Source organism: Hemiscyllium ocellatum, chromosome 3 (assembly GCF_020745735.1).
Source record: "Hemiscyllium ocellatum isolate sHemOce1 chromosome 3, sHemOce1.pat.X.cur, whole genome shotgun sequence".
NCBI classification, from domain to species: Eukaryota; Metazoa; Chordata; class Chondrichthyes; order Orectolobiformes; family Hemiscylliidae; genus Hemiscyllium; species Hemiscyllium ocellatum.
Genome location: NC_083403.1, coordinates 104,353,283 through 104,376,711, shown reverse-complemented (window position 1 = coordinate 104,376,711; position 23,429 = coordinate 104,353,283).

Below are 23,429 nucleotides of genomic sequence, written 5' to 3'. Positions count from 1 at the left end.
ATCTTCCCTCCCAGAGATGGGGTTTCACTCGACAATGATTGTATGTGGGACAATGAGATACAAACATGTTGGATTTTGTTCTCACTAACACCCGCATTGTACTTCCAGAAGCTTCTGTTTGACTATCAGCTAATCAGAATTCACAAACAAGATCAAAGGACTGGCTTCAGTTTCTTGTTATCTCAGTGTTGACCAGGATTTGGAGAAATGATTTGCTGGTAATGTGACTGGATTTGTAATTCCAGATGCCCAGGCTAATATTCCAGGGACGTGGGTTTGATTCCCACCATGGCAAATAGTGAAATTTGAATTCAGTCAATAACTGAAATTAACAGCTGGTCTTATGATAGCCAAGTAAAGATTATCATAAAAGCCCATCTGGTTCAATAATATCCTTCAAGGAGAGGAATCTGCCATCTTCACCTGGTCTGGCCTACATGTGACTCCAGAGCCATAGCAATATGGTGGACTCTCAACTGGTTTCTGAAATGGCTGCGTAAGCCACTCAGTTGTATCAATCGCTATGAAGTCTCAATAAAGGAATGAAATCAAATGGACCACCTGACATTGACCTAGACACCAGAAATAACAATGAGAAAAATAGTCCCACTGGCCCACCTTCCTAAGTCCTCCTTACTAACATCTGAGAGTTACTGCCAAAGTTGTGAGAGCTGTCTCAACAGCCTGACATGGTCTTACTCTTGGAATCATACCTTAGAGACCATCACCAACCCTGGATATGACCTGTCCCACAGGCAGCACAGACCCAGCCGAGGTGGTGGCACTGTGGCATGGGATTCCTCAACATTGACTCCAGACACAATGAAGTGTCAAGGCATCAGGTTAAACATTGATAGGGAAACCTGCTGCTGCTGACCGCATACCGTCCGCTATCAGCTGATGCAACAGTGCTCCTCCATATTGAACAACACTTAGAGGAAGCACTGAGGCTGATCGAGCAAATTGCATCTAAAAGGGCATAGCTACTACAGTGGGTCTGCAGCAGGTTATGAGGGATCCATCAAGAGGGAAAAACATACTCGACCTCATCCTTAAATCTGCTGGCTGCAGATAGACGTGCCCATAATAGGATCGGTAAGAGTGACCACCACAGTGTCCTTGTGAAGACAAAGTCTCACCTTCACATTGAGAGTGCACCCCATTGTGCTTTGTAGCTCTAAGACCGTGATGAATAGAAGAGACTTTGAACAGATCCAGCAACTCAAGACTGGGTATCCATACAGCGCTGTGGGCCATCAACAGCAGCAGAACTGTACTCCAGCGCAATCTGTAACCTCATGGCCTGGGATATCCCCCCACTCACCCATGACCATCAAGCCAGGAGATCAGCCCTGATTCAATGGAGAGTGCAGGAGAGCATGATTGAGAGTGTGGTGCTGGAAAAGCAGCACTCCTGATGAAGGGCTTATGCCCAAAATGTCAATTCTCCTGCTCCCCAGGATGCTGCCTGACCTGCTGTGCTTTTCCAGCAACACACTCTTGACTGATCTCCAGCATCTGCTGTCCTCACTTTCTCCGAGAGCAGGAGGGCATGCCAGGAGCAACATCAGACATACTTAAAATGAGGTGTCAACCTGGTGAAGCTACCAAACAGGACTACTTGCATGCCAAATGGCACAAGCAGCAAGTGATAGACAGAGCTCAGTGATCCCACAATTAACAGATCAGATCTCAGCTCTGAAGTCCTGCCACATCCAGTCGTGAATGGTGTTGGACAATTAAACAACTCACTGGAGAAGGAAGCTCCACAAATATCCCATCCTCAATGATGGAAGAGTCGAGCACCTCAGTACGATAGATAAGCCTGAAACCTTCACAAAAACCTTCAAGTAGAGGTGCTGAGTGGATGATTCAAACTGGCCTCCTCCAGTGGACTCCACTATTAAAGTTACCAGCCAATTCAATTCATTCCATGTGATTCCAACTGGGAGAGACATTACATTCTGTAACGGTTATGGGCCCTGACAATATTCCAGCAATAGTATTGAAGACTTTTGCTTTAGAACTTGCCAATCCCCTCGCCAATTTGTTCTAGTGCAGTTACGAAACTGGCATCTACTCAACAAAGTGGAAATTACCGAGGTATATCCTGTACACAAAAATCAGGACAAATCCAACCCGACAATTACTGCTCCATCAGTCTACTCTCGATCATCAGTGAAGTGATGGAGGATCTCATTAACACTGCTATCAAGCAGCACCTACTAAGCAATAACCTGCTTAGTGACGCCCAGTTTGGGTTCCACCAGGGTCACTCAGCTCCTGACCTCATTACAGCCTTGGCCCAAAAGAGCTGAATTCCTGAGGTGAGGTGAGGTGAGAGTGACAGCCATTTGACAGCAAGGCTGCATTCAACCGAGTGTGACATCAAGGAGTCCTAGCCAAACCGGAATCAATGGGTATTGGGGTGCAAACTCTCCATACATGGGCACAAATGCAGATTATTGGAGGCCAGTCACCTCAGTTTCAGGACTCCTCAATGACGTTTCTTCCATCATAAGGTTGGAAGTGGGAATGTTTGCTGATAATTGTACAATGTTCAGCACCATTTATGACTGCTCAGATACTGAAGAAATCTGTGATCTAATGCAGCAAATCCCAGACAACATTCAGGCTCAGCTGACAATTGCTAAGTAACATTTAGGAGACACAAAAACCAGGCAATAACCAAAAGGTTAGAATCTCACCATCACTCCTTGGAATTGCCATTGCTGAATCCCAGCTATCAACATCCTGTGGGGGGGGGGTGGAAATATCCAGAAAGTGAACTGGACTGGTCATGGAAATACAGTGGCTGTAGCAATAGGTCAGAGGCTAGAAATATTGTATCAAGTAACTCACCTCCTGACTCCCCAAGGCCTGTCCACCATCGACAAGGCACAAGTCAGGAGGGCGACAGGATACTCCCCACTTGCCTGCATGGATGCAGCACCAACAACACTCAAGAAGCTTGACACTATCCAGGACAAAGCAAACCCCCTTGATTAGCACCATATCCACAAACATCCACTCCCTCCAACAACGACACTCATTCGCAGCAGTGTGTACTATCTACAGGAAATTAACCAAAGATCCTGAGACTGCACCTTCCAAACATGTGACCACTTCCATCTAGAAGCACAGGGGCAGCAGATACATGGGAACACCACTCCTTGCAAGTTCCCCTCCAAGTCATTCACCCTCCTGACTTGGAACTATATCACCATTTTCTCAATATCATCCACCCCTGGATCTCTCCCCCTAACATTGTTGTAGGTGCCTGTACCCCACAGAGTGCAGTGATTGAAGATGACAGCTCGCCGTCATCTTTCTCCACAGCAATAAATGTTGGCCGAGTGACGTCCACATTCCTTGAACAAAGGGAATGCCAGGAAATCAGGTTTAATTTTTGTCACCCTGTTATTATGGAAGAGTGGGCAGTGGAGGGATGAAATGACAGCCTTGCGGAGATTGTATAACATTTCCATTCGGCACTGTTTAGTCTGAACAGCGGGCTCAGGGGATGGGGCTCATGCAGAACAGAATGAACGGCACAGAGCAGATGGGCTGAACGGCCAGTTTCTGTGCTGTAGATACTGTATTATTTGAACTGTGGAGATGGTGGAGGAGAGAATCGTGTAGCTCCATTATCTTACACCTCCCACTCCTTAGCAAGGTGACAAAGGCAGCAGCCATGAATCATGGTTTTGAAGAGGAGTGCTGAATATTCAGTCAGTGGTGATGTCCAGGCTGAAAATCAAATCTCTGACAGATCAAGCTGGAATAAAATACCTTGCTCAGCTTTTAAAACTGAGGAGACTGAACACTTGAAGAGTTCAAAGTGGGGAATTGTTTGGGTATACCATGCTGGTCAGCCTCCCATGTTCTGCCCCCTGTCATATATCAACTATGATCCAACAGGTGGAGCGGATTCAATAAGCCAAACGGCCAATTCCTGCTCCTGTATCTTATGGTCTTATGATCCCAGCTGATGTTATTTCTGGACAAGACAGATCCCAGACACTCATCTGGCTTGATCGTTTTTGTTTGTTTATTTACACAAACCAAGGTTGCTGGAAAAACCCCACAGGTCTGGCAACATTTCATAGAGTCATAGAGATGTAAAGCACGGAAACAAACCCCTCGGTCCAACCCATCCATGTCAACCACGTATCCCAACCTAATCTAGCCCCACCTGCCAGCATCCATGTATTCCATGCTATCTAACCTTGCTTACTGGTGTCCCATGGGGAACCTTATCGAACGCCTTACTGAAGTCCATATAGATCACATCTACTGCTCTGTCCTCATCAATCTTCTTTGTTACTTCATCAAAAAACTCAACCAAGTTAGTGAGACATGATTTCCCTCGCACAAATCCATGTTGACTATTCCGAATCAGTCCTTGCCTTTCCAAATATGTGGAGAGAAAACAGAGTTAATGTTTCAGTCCCAGTGACATTTCTTCAGAACTCAAGCTGGTCCCTGGACTCGAAACGTTAACTCCATTTTCTCTCCACAGATGCTGCCAGACCTGCTGAGTTTTTCCAGCAATTTCTGATTTTGTTTCCTATTTCCAGTGTCCGCAGTTCTTTCAGGTTCTTTTTAATATTAGTTTTTAACATCTCTCACAGAAACACAAGGACAGAATGCTGCAGATTTGGGCTTTACAATAATACAGAAATTTATTATGCAAAACGAACAAAGAGAAAATAAGTCAACCAATTTAGATACAACGTGCTGTTAAAGATTTCAAAATTCACAGTAAAAATATTAATCCTATGAATCCCCAAAGCACCTCTTTCTCAGATCACACCAGGCAGCATTCCCTTCTCTATCACTTTCTATCAGGCTAAATGTTACTACAGCTCCAACTCTCAATCCAGAGAATCTAACAGCCCCTTCCTGGAGCTGAACTTTACTCAGCTACAAACTACCAAATACGTCTGGTCTGGAATTCTTACTAAGTTCCTGACACTAAAGTTAGATACTTTTAACAATTCTAAACCACCTTTGTACTTCCTCAGGAGCAACTGCTCAATACATCCAGCCTCAAGTAGGAATCCTGCAGAACTCCCAAATGAAACAGTGACTGGCGTTTTGTCTTAATGGGCAAGAGAAATAACCATTCTTTGACTTTCTAACTTGGTACCTAATGCACACCCGGTAACGTTGTTTGCTTATAAAATTTTCCCAGTTTAAACAAAACCCCTTTATTTTCCAGGAAGACTTTCTCTCACACTGTGCATGAGATCATCATGGCAACAGGCAAACAGAAATACCCACCCCTCCACCTCACACCCTCTCCCCCTTCCCCATTCACACACCCTCTTAAATTGCCACCCCTCACAACTCCCCAACTCCCACCTCCTACCTCCCCATCTCAACTCTCCCCATCCTACTCCGTAACACTCCACCTCCCCCTCAACACTCCACCTCCCTACCTCCCCCTCAACATTCCACCTACCCTTCTCCTCTCAACATTCCACCTCACTACCTCTCCGTCAACGCTCCACCTCCCTACCTCCCCCTCAACACTCCACCTACCCTTCTCCTCTCAACTCTCCATCTCCCTACCTCCCTGTCAACACTCCACCTACCCTTCTCCCCTCAACACTCCACCTACCCTTCTCCCTTCAACACTCCACCTTCCCTTCTTCCTCTCAACTCTCCACCTCCCCCTCAACACTCCACCTCCCCACCTCCCCCTCAACAGTCCACCTCCCACCTCCCCCTCAACACTCCACCTCACTACCTCCCCGTCAACACTCCACCTACCCTTCTCCCCCTCAACACTCCACCTACCCTTCTCCCTCTCAACTCTCCACCTCCCCACCTCCCCCTCAACACTCCACCTCCCTACCTCCCCCTCAACACTCCACCTCCCCACCTCCCCCTCAACACTCCACCTCCCTACCTCCCCCTCAACACTCCACCTCTCCACCTCCCCCTCAACACTCCACCTCCCCACCTCTCCCTCAACTCTCCACTTCCCCTTCTCCCCCTCAACTCTCCACCTCTCCCTCAACACTCCACCTCCCTCCCCTTCTCGCATCTCTACCTCTCCACCTCCATACTTCTCAAACTCTCCATCCTTTCCATCACTTCTCCATCTCCCTCCCCTCCTCACTGCCTCCCAGCTGTCCACCAATCAGGAATGTACAGGCCTGATATATGTGACATATTCCTGACATGTGTAAGAGCAAACAGGCAGCAGAGATGTGAGCTCTAGCCCTAGTCACACTGTGTGCCCCTTGGCATGGGGCAGTGTCTTGTCGGGTACACTGGATCCACTGAGATAGCCTGGCCACTGGATTTCTGCCCCCAGGTGTGGACTGTGCCATTGCTATGGATTCTTTAGTACAGAGGATCATTCTGAGCAGTTTTCCCCAGGCTTAAGTGTTGAATGTTGCAAGAAGGTTGGAGGTGTTGGTAGCAGTACCTCAGACAGAGAAGATTTAGCCAGCAGAGTGAGCTGAAGAGACAGAGGAACCTAGAGGGAGGCTTCACATTCTGGTGTTTGGGCAGCCATGTTTGTTTTAAAGTCCCATTTTCTGAAGAACCAATGAGAAAGCATCCACTTCTCATGGTTGATTCAATTCCCCAGTGAACCTACAAATCCACCAATTTTGTGAACTGTCACTTGACTGTGACCAAACGTCCACCATAAAAGATGGCCATGTGAATTAGGAGCAGGGGTAAGCCATCAGGCCTGTTAAGCCTTCACTGCATTCACTAAGGCCACTGCTGATCTGGCTGTAGCCTCCACTTCACCTTCCCTTAGTACCTTTCGACTCCCTTGTTAATCCAAAATCTAGCCATCCCTACCTTGAACATATTCATAGACTCCACCTTCATTGCTTTCTGGGGAAGAGAACTACACAAACCCAAGACCCTCTGAGAGAACGGATTCTCCTCATTTCTTTACGCAGAGAGTTGTGAGAGTATGGAATGCGTTGCCAGCAGCAGTTGTGGAGGCAGGATCGTTGGGGACATTTAAGAGACATGCATGTGGTCACAGAAATTTGAGGGTGCATGCATGAGGATCAGTGGTCGGCACAACATCGTGGGCTGAAGGGCCTGTTCTGTGCTGTACTGTTCTATGTTCGGCCTTAAACGGGTGTGTCCCCTATTTCCAGTCTCTCCCACAAACAAGAAGTCTCCAATTCACCAGCATTAATGCTACACGATATCCAGCAAAAAAGATACAGAATTCTCACAAGAACTCCTCACAATTCTCACCTGTTAGTCATTCAGAATGTCAATTGTTCAATTTGTTTTTTTTAAATTGGGGGCAATACTGTGGGCTGGCTGACTCAGAACCAGTTATAACTCGGTAGAAATGAATAGGTTTGCAACCTTTGTCTCTCTTGTGGATTATAGATCTCATTACTGCCATTTCCCCAAACCTCAGAGCCCTGTATTGTCTGGGAGTGCATCCACACTACTGTGGGGGAGGGAACGTGAGAGAGAGAGAGAGAGAGGGAGCAAATTGAGGGGAAAACTGAGAGGTCAAGTGAGTGGGAAAACAGGGGAGAATAAAAACATGGGAGAGGAAGACATTGTGAGGCAGGCAGGAAAGGAGAGAGAAAGAAAGGACAAGAGAGAGAAATTGAGTGAGAATGTGAGTGTGGGACAAAAGCAACAGACCAAGAGAGAGACAGAACACCAGGGAGAGAGAAAAAAGGATAGAAAGCATTCAGCTTGTGTGGAAGGCTTGGAAGAAGACAAACTCCCCTTGAAATTCTGTGACTAACGTTGAAATGTGTAGCTGTTGGAATTTTTTTGTAAGATGAAACCAAATGTCCCTCATTCTATTAATACAGCTTTAATATCCAATTGTTGCTGTCATGACAATCACCGAAAGAATCATTGCAATTTCTGAAAGAGCTCCCACGTTCTGGAATTCAATTATTAAATCAGCTCTGAGGTTTTAAATCAGCAAGTCTGCAGATTTCAGGGTTGAAACAGCTCTTACGTTTAACATGGTGAAACAAGTTATTTTACATCGACTGCATTACAAATGTAGCAGAAGGAAGATTAAAGACAATGCTAGCTTTCACTGCTGTTGTTTCATTACCCCTCGGATCACTCAAATGGGAACGAAAGGGCTGTTCTGACCCCAACTTTGTATCAAAGTGTTTCAATGATGGGCACTGAAGACAGTTCGAGTAATAATCTCCAACTTTAATTCTGATCTGATGGCTGTTTATATACTCACAGCTCCAAGCTCTGGTCTCAAAAGAGCAGCTTTTATTTGCTGTTCTCAGTTGTTGCTCAGTTCCTCATGCTCCAGATTTCCACTACGTTTCATGTCAGGAAAGCATCCAATCTTGACATCCATCTGAAATGCCTGCTCCTAACTTTGAGGTTCTGGATCCCACCCCTGAGGAAACAGCTTTTCTCCACTTCATCAATTGAATCCTTTAATCTTCTTAAAACGCATCATTTGGATCACCCCTGAACTGAACTGAATTGAATTTATTGTCCCGCATACCGAGACACAGTGAAAAGCTTTATCTTGCGCAATACAGGCAGATCACGGAGTTAAGTAGCATAGATAAGTAAATACTAGGTCAACAGCAACAAAACAAAACCACAGATACAGGTAAATGTTAAGAGTTTGTGAGTCCATTCAGTATTCTAACAACAGGAGGGTAGAAACTGTTACAAAACTGGCTGATGGGTGTGTTCAGGCTTCTGTACCTTCTCCCCTGATGGTAGAGGTTGTAGAAAAACATTGCCAGGGTGGGATGGCTCTTTGAGAATGCTGGCGGCCTTTCCTTGACAGCAGGCCTGGTAGATGGATTCTATAGATGGGAGGTTGGCCTTTGTGATTGTCTGGGCTGAGTTCACCACTCTCTGTCACCATCTCCGATCTGAAATGGTACAGTTGCCATACCAGGTAGTGATACATCCAGACAGAATGCTCTTGATGGTGTACCTATAAAGGTTGGCAAGGGTATTCACCATCATGCCAAATTTTCTCAGCTACCTGAGGAAGAAGAGACATTGTTGGGCCTTTGTAACCAGTGTGTCCACATGAAGAGTCCAAGAAAGCTTCTACCAGCAGGAGAATACAGATGCCCTTTAGTGTCTCTAATCCCCTTACATTGCAGTGTGTGAAGAAGGCAGTTCTCTAACATCATCAGCAGGACAGTTAGGAATGGTCAGTAAATACTGGCCTGCCAGTTGTGCCCGTAACCTTTAAAAGAATAAACAAACTGCATTGCCCATTCCTAGTTGCCTTTGAGAAGGTGGTCCTGAGCTGCCTTGTCTACCTGCTGCAATTCACATGATGTCAGTTGACCCACAATGCCCTTGGTGAGGGAATTCCAGGATTTTGACCCAACAATAGTACAGGAACAGTGATATATTCCCAAGTCAGGATGGTGAGTGGCTTGGAGGGGGACCTCTATGTAGCTGTGTTCCCATGTACCAGCTGCTCTTGTTTCTCTATTTGGTAGAGATTGTGGGTTTGGCAAGTGTTGTCAAAAACATCTATGCTGAGTTATTAGATGCATCCAGTAGACAGTACACATTGTTGTTATTGAGCATTAGTTGTGGAGGGAGTGGATGTTTGTGGATGTGCTGGCAATCGAATAGGCTGCTTTGTCCTGGATGAAGCTTTTTGAGTCTTATCGGAGATATACCCATTCAGGCAAGCGGGGAGTATTGCATCACACTCCTAACATGTGCTTGGATGGACTTTGGGAGTCAGAAGATAAGTATCCCACTGCAGGATTCCTAACGTCTGAACTGCTCTTGTAGCCACTGCACTTGTACAAAATGTCCAGCAGAGTTTCTGATCAATGATAAGCCCCTGAGTGTTGGTAATGTGCGATTCAGTGATGATGACACCACTGAATGTCAATTGGCTGTGGTTGGATTTTCTTGTTGGAAATGGTCATTGCCTGGTACACGTGTGGTACAAGTGTGATTGCCATTCATCAGTACAAGCCTGAATATTGTCCAGGTCTTGCTGCGTTTGGACATGAGCTGCTTCAGTAAGCCCTGGTATCATTCTGCTTTAACCCTTTAAACTCTATCCTACTCTAGTTGTCTTCTTGATTGTTGCAATCATGTTCTAATTACTGCCCCTCAGCACCGGGAATGGTACCCAGCGCTCTAGATTGCACAACTTTCTAGAGCAGACACAGTTCATTCGGCCCATCAAGTCTCTCCCAGCCATCGTGCTGATCAGGTTGTTGGAGACTGGACTGTATAAAGTTATGCTGTTAATCATCAGCAACTTCTCATTTCCCAAGTCACATTACGAAGGATTACAGAGGCACTGATGATGACGATTGCACCTCATTAAGTGCAGTTTCTGTCTCTGGATAAAACTACCTAGAACTACACTTTACTGAATTGTTACTTAGCAATTTTTGATTTCATTTTAATATGTACATTATATTGGAGCACAGAAACATTGAGCACATGTGGAGGCTATTCCAGCATAGAGCGGACTCTGTTCATCAATTCAATAAGGATTGATCCACACCCAGAACACACTTGCCCTTCTCTGCTGGAGTTCCTCAGGGTAGCGTCCCAGGTCTAACCTTCTTCAGCTTCTTCATCAATGACTTTCCCTGCACCAAATGACAGAAATGTGAATGTTTGCTGATAATTAAACAATGGTCCAGTATCTTATGGTATTTCAGACAGAGAAACACTCCATGTCTATATGCAGCAAGACTTGGGTAATACCAAGGTTTGGGCTGACAAATGGCAAATAACACTTTTGCCACACAAGTGCTAGGCAACGCCCATCTCCAACAAGACAGAATATAACCATCACCTCTTGACACTCAATGGCCTTACCATCACTAAAGCCCCACTATTTGATGGGCAGGAGGACTTCTCCCTGGTGTTCTAGCCAATACCTATTTCTCAGTAACTGCTCATGACCACATTGCTGTTTGTGGGAGTTTGTGGTACACCCACTGCCTGACACATTACCTATACTACAACAAGTGACCATCCTTCACAAAGTATGCCTTTAGTTCTAAGGCATTTTCGGCGACTGAGGTTATGAAAGGCATCAGAAAAATGATAAACTCTTTAGCTCTTTTGTTCAGGAAGAAAGAGCAGATGTCATCGGGATTGATTGTCTCTGCAGTGTGTCCCTCCCAGAGTTCAGAAGACCTTGTTGCTCTCTCCATTCCGGAATGCCAGCTTCCCAGGACTGCTGGAATAAATCCAGGCAATGTGTTAAACACTGTCCCTGACTCGACGTGTACAACCTCGCTGCCTGAGAGAGTGAAGACCTTCCATTGTCATGTTGCAATACACTATGTTGGATGAATTGTATCCAGTTTGTCCACCAAGACCTCTAACCCGTTATTGACTCTGGAACAGGAGGGTGGCAAATGGATCTAGAGACCCAGATGTGGCAATTCTGGCTTGCAATAACCTGGCATCTGATAAATTCTTCACAAATCACAACATTAGCAGGACATATCGTTTCTCAAAAGTTATTGAGGTTTAAATGAGAGCTCACAGAATCAGGAAGGCCATTAGATCCAGAGTACTAATGTCACTCTTTGAAACCAATTAAAAAAAGGAATTAAGGACTTTCATTTATAGGGACTTTTCCTGATCATGAGACATATTAAACTACTTACCAACCCATTCAGTCCTTTCTGAAATGTGGTCACTATGGTAACCCAGGAAACATTATCTTTATAATTTTACAGGATATAACATTGCTGGCTAGGCCCAGATTTATTGCCCACTTCGAACTGATGTTTGCATCAGTCCCTAGAGCAGGACTTGACCTCAGAAGATAATGATTTGGAAATGACAGACTTATCAAATGAGCCATGCCTGACACTTAGTCCCATTGCCACTGTCTGTCTCCCAAAACCTGCACATCTGCCTTTTTAAATTGCTGATCCAATTTCCTTTTGAAAGGTACAATTCAGTTTGGTTTCACTGTCCTGTCAGTCGGCACATTCCAGATACAACAGCTCACCAGGTCAACAAAATTCTCCTCATTTGACCTGTGACACTTTAATTATTTTAAATCTATTTTAATTAATTAAAAACTCTCCCACCCTGATGACATTTAACATCTCTATACAATCTCCTTTTAACCTTATACACTCAAAGGAAGACATTCCCAGTTTCTCCAGTCTCTCGATGTAGCTGAGATCTCTCACCCTGCTATTATTCCTTCTCATTTCCCCATCACAAAATTAATGCTCTCTTCAGGATCCAGTTGCTTCTCCCCACTCCCTGCCTCAATATAAATAGTTGCTCTGGTATCCAGCTTCCTCATCTTCCCACTACTCCAATATTAATGCTCCCTCCACTATCTAGCTCTCTCTCCAACTCTGCCACGTATTAATGCTCTCTCTCGTGTCCAACTCCCTCTCCTCTCTCCCTGCCTCAATATTAATGCTCTCTCCATTATCAAGCTCCCTCTCTATACTGCCACATTATTAATGCTGTGACCAGTTTCCTGTTCCCTTCCCCCTCCCTCTGTTCCAATATTAATGTTGTATTAAGTATCCAGTTCCCTTTCGACTCTCTCTGCTCCATCCCCTGACTAATATTATTGCTTTACTGCCTGGAAACGAGTTCCTTTTTTTTGTTTATAGTGGCTTTAAAAGATCTCTGGAACTGCAAAACCAAATTCCTTCACTCTGCCATTTTTCCTCATCCAACATCTTGGAGGGAATATTCCAATTCCAGTCTTTACTGGATTGAAGGTGAAGGTGGAATTTCTGCCCAGTTGCTTCATCTGTGGTCATTCCTTTGTAACCTTCCACTTCCATCTAAAGCAGCCACTATCCCTCCTAAATGAGTGTCTTCTGCAAACCCTAATGTCAGGGGATAACACTGGGTGTAGTGGTCATGTCACTGGACTTGTAACCCAGAGGCTCAGACTAATGTTCTGAGGACATGGACGTGAACACCACGATGACAGTGAGATTTCAATTCACTTGGAAGTTAGGGATGGTAGCCATGAAGTTATCTGTGGTTGTCATCTGATTCACTAATGTCCTTTTAGGGAAGGGATGCTGTTGTTAGGCTGACCTACATGTGAATCCAAACCCACAGCAACATGATGACTCTGAAATGGTCTAACAAGCCTCAAAGTTCAAGGGATTGGTAATCAATGCTGACCTTGTTAGTGATGCCACATCCAGTCTAAATCATTGATTCCAGTTGTGGGCAGCTGTCATCCTGCTAGAATTCCACTTCTCACATTGCCAACTGAAGTCTCTACCTCCTACTAAGCAATTCCCCAAAGATGACTCACCAGTTTTTGTGCTCTCGACCTTTGCTAACTAGAATGCAATGTTCTGAAGCTGAGTCAGCATTAAACCTCTCATTTTTCTAAAGGAAACTTCACGGAGAAGGCTCATCATTCATGTTTCATTTCAACCAAATGTATCAAGGTCTCTACATGGAGACTGCTATTGACATACCACTTGTATGGTGTCTCAGGAATAAAGGAACTGCAAACACACACATATACAAATACATATGCACTCACAGACATAAACTCAAACACCCCTATAGACACACACAGATTCATAACACATACACTCACAGGCATATTCACATACACAAAGACTTTCATGTGCACACACATATGCTCTCACATACAGATATTCAAACATGCACACTCACAGACATTTGCACACAAACACACCTTCCCATGCATACACACATATATATTTACAGACATATTTACATACACACACTCTCACGCAGACATACACATGCTGATTCACAGATATAGTCTCTCTCACACACACACACACGCACACACATACAAGCATACACATACAAGCACACACACACACACAGAGTCTATGTTTACCTACTCTTCACCTGGGCTTAATGAACTTTGAAATGGTATTCAGGGCCCTGCCTACCTGTTATTGGCTGTTGGAAGGTGCTCACGACTGGGCATTCATCAGTCTTTGCGAATATACATCTTGTGTTAGCTGACATGTCACCTCCAGTGAAATTCATGAACCGCATTACCCATCTGTTTTACAGACAGTGTCTTTTTGGCTTGGTATCAGCATTCTGTTAGTGGTGTTGCTGCTGCATAATATCTTCACCTGCTGGCCAAATGTTTGAGATGACTTACCATGGGTAATCAAAGGTTGACTGGGCACTCATCAAGACTAGTGTGATACTGGGTACCATTCCTGGTGCTGTGGGGCAGTAATTAGAATGGGCCTTTTTATGTACTTGCTTGATATCCAGTGTGAAATGATCTGAGCTGGGTGTCATCCCAGTCCCCCCTCAGTTGAAGCAAAATGCTCAGAGAGAGTATGGTTTTACCTTCATCATCTTTATTCTGGGACCTGGAGGGAGAGCGAATGATCGTGCTTGTGCACAGGGACATGGGTTCTGCCTCTTCTTTCTCATACAGCAGTTTCTTGATGAATTATAAAGTCATTTTCCAGGGAGGCGTATCCAGATAAGGCAGCATAAATATTGATTGGGTGACCATTACAATCAGCGAGCATCAACAGTAAAGATTAAGCCATCTGCTGCTACATAATGAGTGTTCATAACCTTAACTGGCCTCACATAATGAATACTTTTCACTTAGTGAGTTGTGAGAAGATTTGTAGCTCAGGTTAGCGTTCTGGATGTAGGTTTGCTCACTGAGCTGGAAGGTTCATTTTCAGATATCTTCTCACCATACGAGGGACTATCTGGTACTTCCTGCTTTCTATTTATATGTTTGGGTTTCCTTAGGGTGGTGATGTCATTTCCCATGGTGATGTCATTTCCTGTTCTTTTTCTCAAGGGGTGGTCTCTGTTTGGCTTGTCCTAGGATGATGTGTTGTTCCAGTCAAAGTGCTGTCCTTCCTTATCCGTATGTGAGGATAGTAGTGAGAGAGGGTCATGTCTTTGTGGCTAGTTGGTATTCATGTATCCTGGTGGCTAGTTTTCTGCCTGTTTGTCCAATGTAGTGTTTGTTACAGTTTTTGCACAGTATTTTGTAAGTGACATTAGTTTTGCTTATTGTCTGTATAGGGTCTTTCAAGTTTATTGGCTGCTGTTTTAGTGTGTTGGTGGGTTTGTGGGCTACCATGATGCCAAGGGGTCTGAGTAGTCTGGCAGTCATTTCTGAGATGTCTTTGATGTTGGGGAGAGTGGCTAGGGTTTCTGGACACGTTTTATCTGCTTGTTTGGGTTTGTTGCTGAGAAAGCAGAAAACAGCAGCAGTGCTTCGTCCGGGGGCTCACTGAAGCTGTTACCACTATAGTGACGAAATGTCTGAAAGTGAACCTTCCAGCTCAGCGAGCAAATCTATATCCAGAACTTTTTACTTGGCATACTGAATTTTTTCAATACTGTTAAATGGCTCTACATAAGAATGCTTTTCCACCTTGTTAACCCATTACCCTTGCCTCCAGCACCCCATTGTTAACTGTAAGTTCTTATCTGATCTGAGTCATGCTCAGCTGAACCTCTTGTTTCACAAAACTCTGAACTTAACTCTTTCCCTACCTGCTCATATCCTATACACATTCTCAAGGGTAGCTATTATCCAACAAGCCATATCAAAGCCATCCTATGTCAACATCGAATTTGGACAGTGAACAAATTGTTAGGGCCTTACAAGGTTGCCAATACAGTGAATCTTCGAGAACATGGAACTATAGGATTCCCACCATATACTGACCGATGAACATAGACTTGCAGCAGAAAGCATTTGAGAACACCCAGCTGATTTCTCAACAAGGACATTGATGAATGAGAGCTCATTTCACTAATCAATTTAAAGTGTAAGATAGAGGAGAAAGTGAGGACAGCAGATGCTGTAGACTCAGAGTCGAAAAACATTGGGTTGGAAAAAGCACAGCAGGTCAGGCAGCATCCAAGGAGCAGGAGTATCAACATTTCAGGCATTAGCCTTTCATCAGGATAGAGTCCATTAAGACATGCAAGTGAATTCTTACATGTAGCTGCAGATTGACACATTTCCCATGGAATCCAACAAAAGATGTTTGCTGGGGTTGGGCTGAGCAGGGATCCCATGGCAACACCAATTACTTGGGCACCTATGAAGTCGTTGCGTGACATAGTTCATAAAATCAATGAACATTGATTCTCTCAATGATGATGAGTGTAGAAGTGTAGAAGCCTATGGCTCCCATAAGTGGTATGTTGGTGCTTAGGCCTGCAGTGTCAAATAAACCTATTGGAACTGCATTGCAATTTATGTGCGGATCCCATCTGGCCTTTGTAGATATGAAGGGATCCTTCACTGTCTGAATGAAAAACTTGCTGAGCACTTGTTATAGCAATTCATATAATGATTTGACTGATTGGTGTTGTGCAGAGTCGGTCATAGATAAGGCTGCAAAGGAACTTGAGCCCATGTACTTAACACACTGGTAATGGGCCTATTGTATGTATCTCGCTGAAGCACCCATAGCTGTTACACATATCGAGCAAATGATATTTTTGAAGCTTGCTTTCCACCAAGGCTATCCGGCCAGGCTGAGTGGCAGATTCAGTGGATACGAGTTTGAGACTGCCATTAAGAATGGTGAACATTTCATTGATAAGGCTCATCAACGACGCCTATTCCAGTCTATTTGTTGGGTTTACTGTAATGAATGTCCAGGTTGACCTTGAGGCCTCGCAGTTCTGGCAGACATTCGTGTTGCTTGTGAAAACCAGAGAAGATGTTTGGAATTCTGCAATGTATGGGCCAAATCAGCTAGACATATCTTCACTGCCTTTGGTGGTCAACTGGAAGAACATTCAAATAGTTGCAGCTGGATCTAGGAAAAGCAGATGGGTAAGGGCTAAAGCAGCTGAGGAGCTGAGGCTGGGGGTCGAGTGTTTTATTCAGGAACATAGAACACACAACATAGAACAGGATAGCATTGTATAGGCCATTCAATCCTTGATGTAGTATTGATCTTTTAACCTACTCTAAGATCAAACTAACCTACATAATTTTCATTTTATTATCATCCATCTGCCTATCCAAGAGTTGCTTAAATGTCCCTGATGTCTCTGACTCCACTACCACTGCTGCCAGTGCATTCCACGCACCCACCACTCTCTGTGTAAAGAAACAACTTCTGACATCTCCCCTGAACCCTCTTCCAATCACCTTAAAGTTATGCCCCCTTGTGATAGACATTTCTGTCCTTGGAAAAAGTCTCTAACGATTCACTTTATCTATGCCTTGCACATTAATTCTCTGTTAGATGGATTTCAGGTATTAAAGCTGGGGCCCTTCACAGAATGTAGGACAATGTGGTTAACATATCCAGCCACAAAAGCCTCACTACTCCAAGACATTTTAGTCAATGCACACATATTAGACCACAATCACTGAATTGTCATGGTGTAGAAGGGGGCTATCTGGCCCATTATGCCAGGGCCAGCATCAGTTCCTAGCACCAATCTCCAGCTTTTCCACCAATTCTTTATACTCTATTTCAATCCAAACGATTATCCAATGCCCTCTGGAATGCTTTTATTGAACCTGCCTCCACCAACCTCACAGGCAGGACATTCCGAACCCCAATGACTCACTGTCTGAAAATGTTTTTTTTCACCTTGCCCTTGCTTCTTTTGCATATAAATTTAAATCTATGCCCACGCGTTCTTGTTCATTTTATGAGCTGGAATAGCTTCTCCCGATCTACTCTGTCCATCCCACTCATGATTTTGAAAACTTCCATCAAATCTCAGCACTTTTCTCTCCAACGAGAACAGTCTCAACGTCTTCAATCCCAGCCTTATAACTGCAGTTTCCCATCCCTGGAAGCGTTTTTGTAAAGTACTTCTGCACTCTCCAATGCAATCCCACCATTCCCACATCTGGCCTCTCACAAGTGTACACAGCTTGAGGTCTAACAAGTGCCTCGTACCAGTTCCCCATCACCTCCCTGCTCTAGTATTCAATGCCCCTGTTAATAAAACTGAGAACAGTGTAAGCTTCATTAATTGCTCTCTCCGCGTGTCTTGCCGCCTTCAATGACCTGAAGCAATTATGTTCCCAGGTCCCTCCGCTCCTGCACCTCCTTTCAAATTGTAACCCTGATTTTACCTTCAATGCTCTTCTGGCCAAAGTGCATCGCCTCACTTTTTCTGCATTGAACCTAATCTGCAACAACCCTCCCACTCCACCAACTTATCTATGTCTTTTTAGAGTTCTACCCAGTCCTCTTACAATTTACTATCCTTCCAAATATAATTTCATCCACAAACTTTGAAAGTGTCCCTTGCACACCAAGATCATTAATATGTATCAGGCAAAGCAAGGGTCCCAATACTGACCCCTGGGGAACCCCATTAAAAACCAGGTCCCCGACATTGTAGAAAAAGTCTCACTTTAATTACAACTAGCTGGAAATCAATGAAAGATTCATTTGCTTGCTTCACTAACTGTAGCTCATAAGGTGCCCTTGATTTAAATAACAATCAATTAGGTTTGCTGTGGGAGTCATAACGCATGGCCTGGATAATAGTAAGGAGAACAACAAAGGTGATCATGTGACTGGTGCAGGAAGGAAAAATCAATTATTGAAATGCTGAAGGAGAAAACTGAAACAGGAGTGTACAATGAAAACGTCAGCAGTCAGCATCAAGTTCACTTGCAGTCACTTTAGGGTCACTAATGAAAAAAAAACCTCATTCAGCAAAAGTGTGATTGCGTCAGGCCAGTTCAGTCACAACTGTAATGCAGGAATTACAACAACTACCTCATGTACAGCAGGATCCTGCAAATAGCAAGGCATTAATGATCAGATAATTAATTTGAAATGATGTTGATTGAGGGATCAATATTGGGCAGGAATCCAGAGGGATCTTCCTTACCCTTCTTTGAAATAATGCCCCTGGGTTAGTGCCTAAAGACAGCAGGCAGGGTCTCAGTTTAATGTCTCCTGTGCAAAGTGGCATCTCTGGTAGTGCAGCACTCTCTCGGCACTGCGCTGCAAATATCAACCTGGATTGAAACATTCACTCTGTTCCTATTTCCATTGGCACTGCCAGACCTGCTGAGTATTTCCAGCAGTTTCTGTTCTAGTTGGACTGCACATTATCCGCTGTAGAAAATGTGAGTTAATACAACAGGAATATATGCCGCAATGGGCGGCACGGTGGGCACAGTGGTTAGCACTATTGCCTCACAGTGCCAGAGACCCGGGTTCAATTCCCGCCTCAGGCGACTGACTGTGTGGAGTTTGCACATTCTCCCCGTGTCTGCGTGGGTTTCCTCCGGGTGCTCCGGTTTCCTCCCACAGTCCAAAAATGTGCAGGTTAGGTGAATTGGCCACGCTAAATTGCCCGTAGTGTTAGGTACAGGGATAAATGTAGGGGAATGGGTCTGGTTGGGTTGCGCTTCGGCGGGTCGGTGTGGATTTGTTGGGCCAAAGGGCCTGTTTCCACACTGTAAGTAATCTAATCTATAGAATAAGATAAATGCTAAAAAGAGCAAGGAAATTAAATTAGCATCAGCACGTGAAAATTACTGGAGGCAGTTAAGAGTCTATATCTGATAAATTTCCAAGGCTTAATGACTACATCCTAGCTGCAGAGATAATGTGTGCTTTGGGTATGAATTTCCAAAATTCCTGGGATCCTGGATCAATCTCATCGTATTGGATGTTAACAAATAGTCAATGAGTCACAGTGTCTTCCAGCACAGAAACGGACCTTTCAATCCAACTTGTCCATATCAACCAAATTTCCCAAACTCAACAAGTCCCACTTGCCTGCTGGCATGCCTGTTTTTGGTCCATAGCCCTCCAAACCTTTCCAACTCATGTACCTGTCCGAATGTCTTTTCAAAGTTGTAACTGTACCTGCATCCTGTACTCTGGTAGTTAATTCCACTCACAAACCACCCTCTGTGTGAAAAGGTCACCCCACACATCTCTTTTATACCTTCCTCCTCTCACCTGAAAAATATGCTCCCTAGTTTTGAACCCACCTATTCTAGGGAAAAGACCTTTGCTATTCACCTTATCAATGCCCCTCATGATTTTATAAACGTGTATCATGTTTCGAGAATGGAGTGAGGGAGCAAACAGAGGACCAAAGATCAGTTAGCCTGACACTAGTTACTGAGAAAATGCTGGAATTTATTATTGGAGAAGCCTTAACAATGGACTTATGAAAACAAAGTATGATTAGGACAAATCAACATGGTTTTATTAAAGGAAATTCCCGTTTAACAAATCTATGAGAGCTTGTTGAGAATGTGTCTAGAGGGGATAAAGGTGAGGTTGTATACTGATTTTTTTTTAAAAAATGCATTTGAGAATGTGCCTACAAAAGGTTAATAGACAAAGTGAAGACAGAGATTGAGGAATGTAAGTTTGCTGATGATACAAGGCCAGACGGGAATGAGCAGGACACAGATAGGCTGCAAAGACATAAACAAACAGCGCTCAATGACAGATAAAGTATAAATGTTGAGGAAATGTGAAGCTACTCACTTTGGTAGTAAGAATAGAAAAGCAGTTTAATTGTGAAAAGATGTGAAACTTGTCAATGTTAATGTTCAGAGAGACTTGAGTGCATCATTTAAGAACTCTGGAAGTTAGTATTCAGTAAGTAATTAGAAAGGCTATGTTGGTCTTTAGTGCAAGGGGATTGGAGAACAGGAATAAAGAGATCTTACTACAATTGTGAGGGGCTTTGGTGAGACCACATCTTAAATACTGGGTTCAGTTTTGCTCTCTGCACTTAAGAAAGGAAATACTTATATCGAGTGCACTTGTTCAGAGAAGATCATAGGATGAAACCTCCAACAGAGGAAGGTCAGACTAAATGGATCATTCTCGTGTTGACAGGTTGTGACCAGTGGAATAAGGCAAAGATCATTGGGCCCCCAGCTGTTCACAATGTATTTCAATGATTTAGCTGTGAGAAGACATGTGTAATAGGGTGCCTAATTAAAAATATCTGGACTTGGAGAAAGATGGCCCTCTTGTGGTGCCATGGTAATGTCCCTACCTCTGAACCAGGGGAGATAGGCTCAAGTACCACCTGCTCCAGTGATGTGCAATAATGGTCCTGAACAGGCTAATCAGAAAATATTTAGACTCGTGCGCGGAAAGTGTAGAAGTACAGTGGGGCCTAGTTTTCCTTGTTGCTAGGTCACTGCAGGGTAACATCAGCTGCAGCAAGCTCTTGGCGTTTCTGCACTGACTCTCTGACTAACAGACTGTTAGCCTTTGTCACAACAGGATTTGAATACAGGAATAGTGAAGTCTTGTTCCAATTACACAGGAGCTTGCTTAGACAGCTCCTGGAGTTATGTGTGTAGTCTTGGTCTCCTTACCTCAGGAAGGATGCTATTACCATACAGGCAATACAATAAGAGGCTAACCAGACTTGTTCCCTGGATGCTGGCACTGTCCTATGAGGAGGTAACCTGCACCAGTAATCTCTACAGTCTTGAAGAATGGGGCATGATCTCATTGCAACCTGACAGGGTAAATGCAGGTTAGATGTTTCTTTCCCCTGAGTTAGGAGTCGAGAACCAGGAGACACTGTTTAAAAATAATGGGCAACGCCTATTAGGATGGAGGTGAGAAAGAGTTTAGTTTACTATTGATTCCTGAAGGGCTCATGCCCGAAACGTTGATTCTCCTGCTCCTGGGATGCTGCCTGACCTGCTGTGCTTTTCCAGCACCACTCTGATCTAGACTCCAACCTCCAGCTTCTGTAGTAACCACTTCTGCCTAGTTATATCGAGACAGTGATGGTCTTTTCGAGGTGTCCTGGAGATTAATCCACAGTGGCTGGATATTGTAGCTGAGGTCATGCTGGATGGGAAGTTGACAGTCACTTGGAGATACAGTGGTGGGGGGGGGGGGGGGGCTGCTCTCCCTCCCCCCTCCCTCTCTGTGTGTGATGGAGGGAGGGGGAGCCAGTGTGTGTGTGTGGGGGGAGGCTGCTCTCCCTGCTCTCTCTCTCTCTCTGTGTGTCTGATGGAGGGGGGAGCCAGTGTGGGGGGCTGCTCTCCCTCCCCCCCACCCCCTCTCTCTGTCTGATGGAGTGTAGGGGGCTGACCCCCTCCCCTGTGTGTGTGTGTGTGTGTGTGTGTGGATGATAGAGGGAGGTGGAGCCAGTGTGTGTGAGTGGGGGGGGGGGGGCTGCTCTCCCTCCCCCTCTGTGTGTGTGTGTGTGTGTCTGATGGAGGGGGGAGCCAGTGTGGGGGGGGGGACTGCTCTCCCCCTCCCCCCCCCTCTCTCTCTCTCTCTGTGTCTGATGGAGAGAGGGGGGAGCCAGTGTGTGTGTGTGGGGGGGGGGCTGCTCTCCCCCTTCCATCTGTGTGTGTGACTGATGGAGGGAGGGGGGAGCCAGTGTTGGGGGCTGGTCCCCCTCCCCTCTGTGTGTGTGAGACTGATGGAGGGAGGGGGGAGCCAGTGTGGGGGGCTGCTCCCCCTCCCCTCTGTGTGTGTGACTGATGGAGGGAGGGGGGAGCCAGTGGGGGGGGGGGGGGGGCTGCTCTCCCCCCCCACCTCTCTCTCTGTGTCTGATGGAGTGAGGGGGAGCCAGTGTGGAGTGGGGGGGGGGGGGCTGCTCTCCCCCTCCCCTGTGTGTGTGTGTGTGTGTGTGACTGATGGAGGGAGGGGGGAGCCAGTGTGGGGGGCTGCTCCCCCTCCCCTCTCTGTGTGTGTGTGTGTGTGTGACTGATGGAGGGAGGGGGGAGCCAGTGTGGGGGGCTGCTCCCCCTCCCCTCTCTAGCTGGTGGATGTGTGTGTAGCCGGAGTGGGGACACAGTCAGTGCCTGTCAGTCGGTGAGGGAGTGAGTGAGTGAGTGATCCGACATGGGGACAGGGAGGCAGGAGACTCCGGCCATGCCTTTGTCTGGGAGGCTGGGAGCAGGTGAACAGTGAGCTCCTGTGATCCACTCCTTCCTCACCGATGGGAGTCACCGAGTTCCCGGACAACAGGGCGAAAGCGACCCTCACGTAAGTACAGGAGCTGGGGGGAGGGAGAGAGGGAGGGGGGCTTTAAAACACACTCAGCTCGGGATTAGACCAGATTAACATTCACAGGCAAACAGCCGGCAGCAAATGATCGCTGCTATCCATCAGCAGGGCACCTAAAGTGTGACTGAACTTCAAACGGTGCCCTCTGCCCGGAGCGACTCTTGTCACGACCACCCCCCCGTAAAACTTGCATTGATGTAGCGCCTCCAACTCAGGAACGCAGCCCCCGAGGCGTTGGAGAGCAGCTTCAGCGAGCGGAGTGTCGCTCGGGCGCCTCCAGCCCGGAGCCGGGACCCAGGTGAGGGAGGCTGACACAGGAGGGTGCAGGACAGGTTCCGCAGGGAGCTCCGGAGCTTGGGAACCTGACAGGCAAAGGCAAGGCTCCCGACTCGGCCAGGGATGAAGGTTGCGGGTGTGCCAGCCTGAGAGGGAGGGTAAGCTCCTGCAGATGGGTCAGGGCTGCAGGAC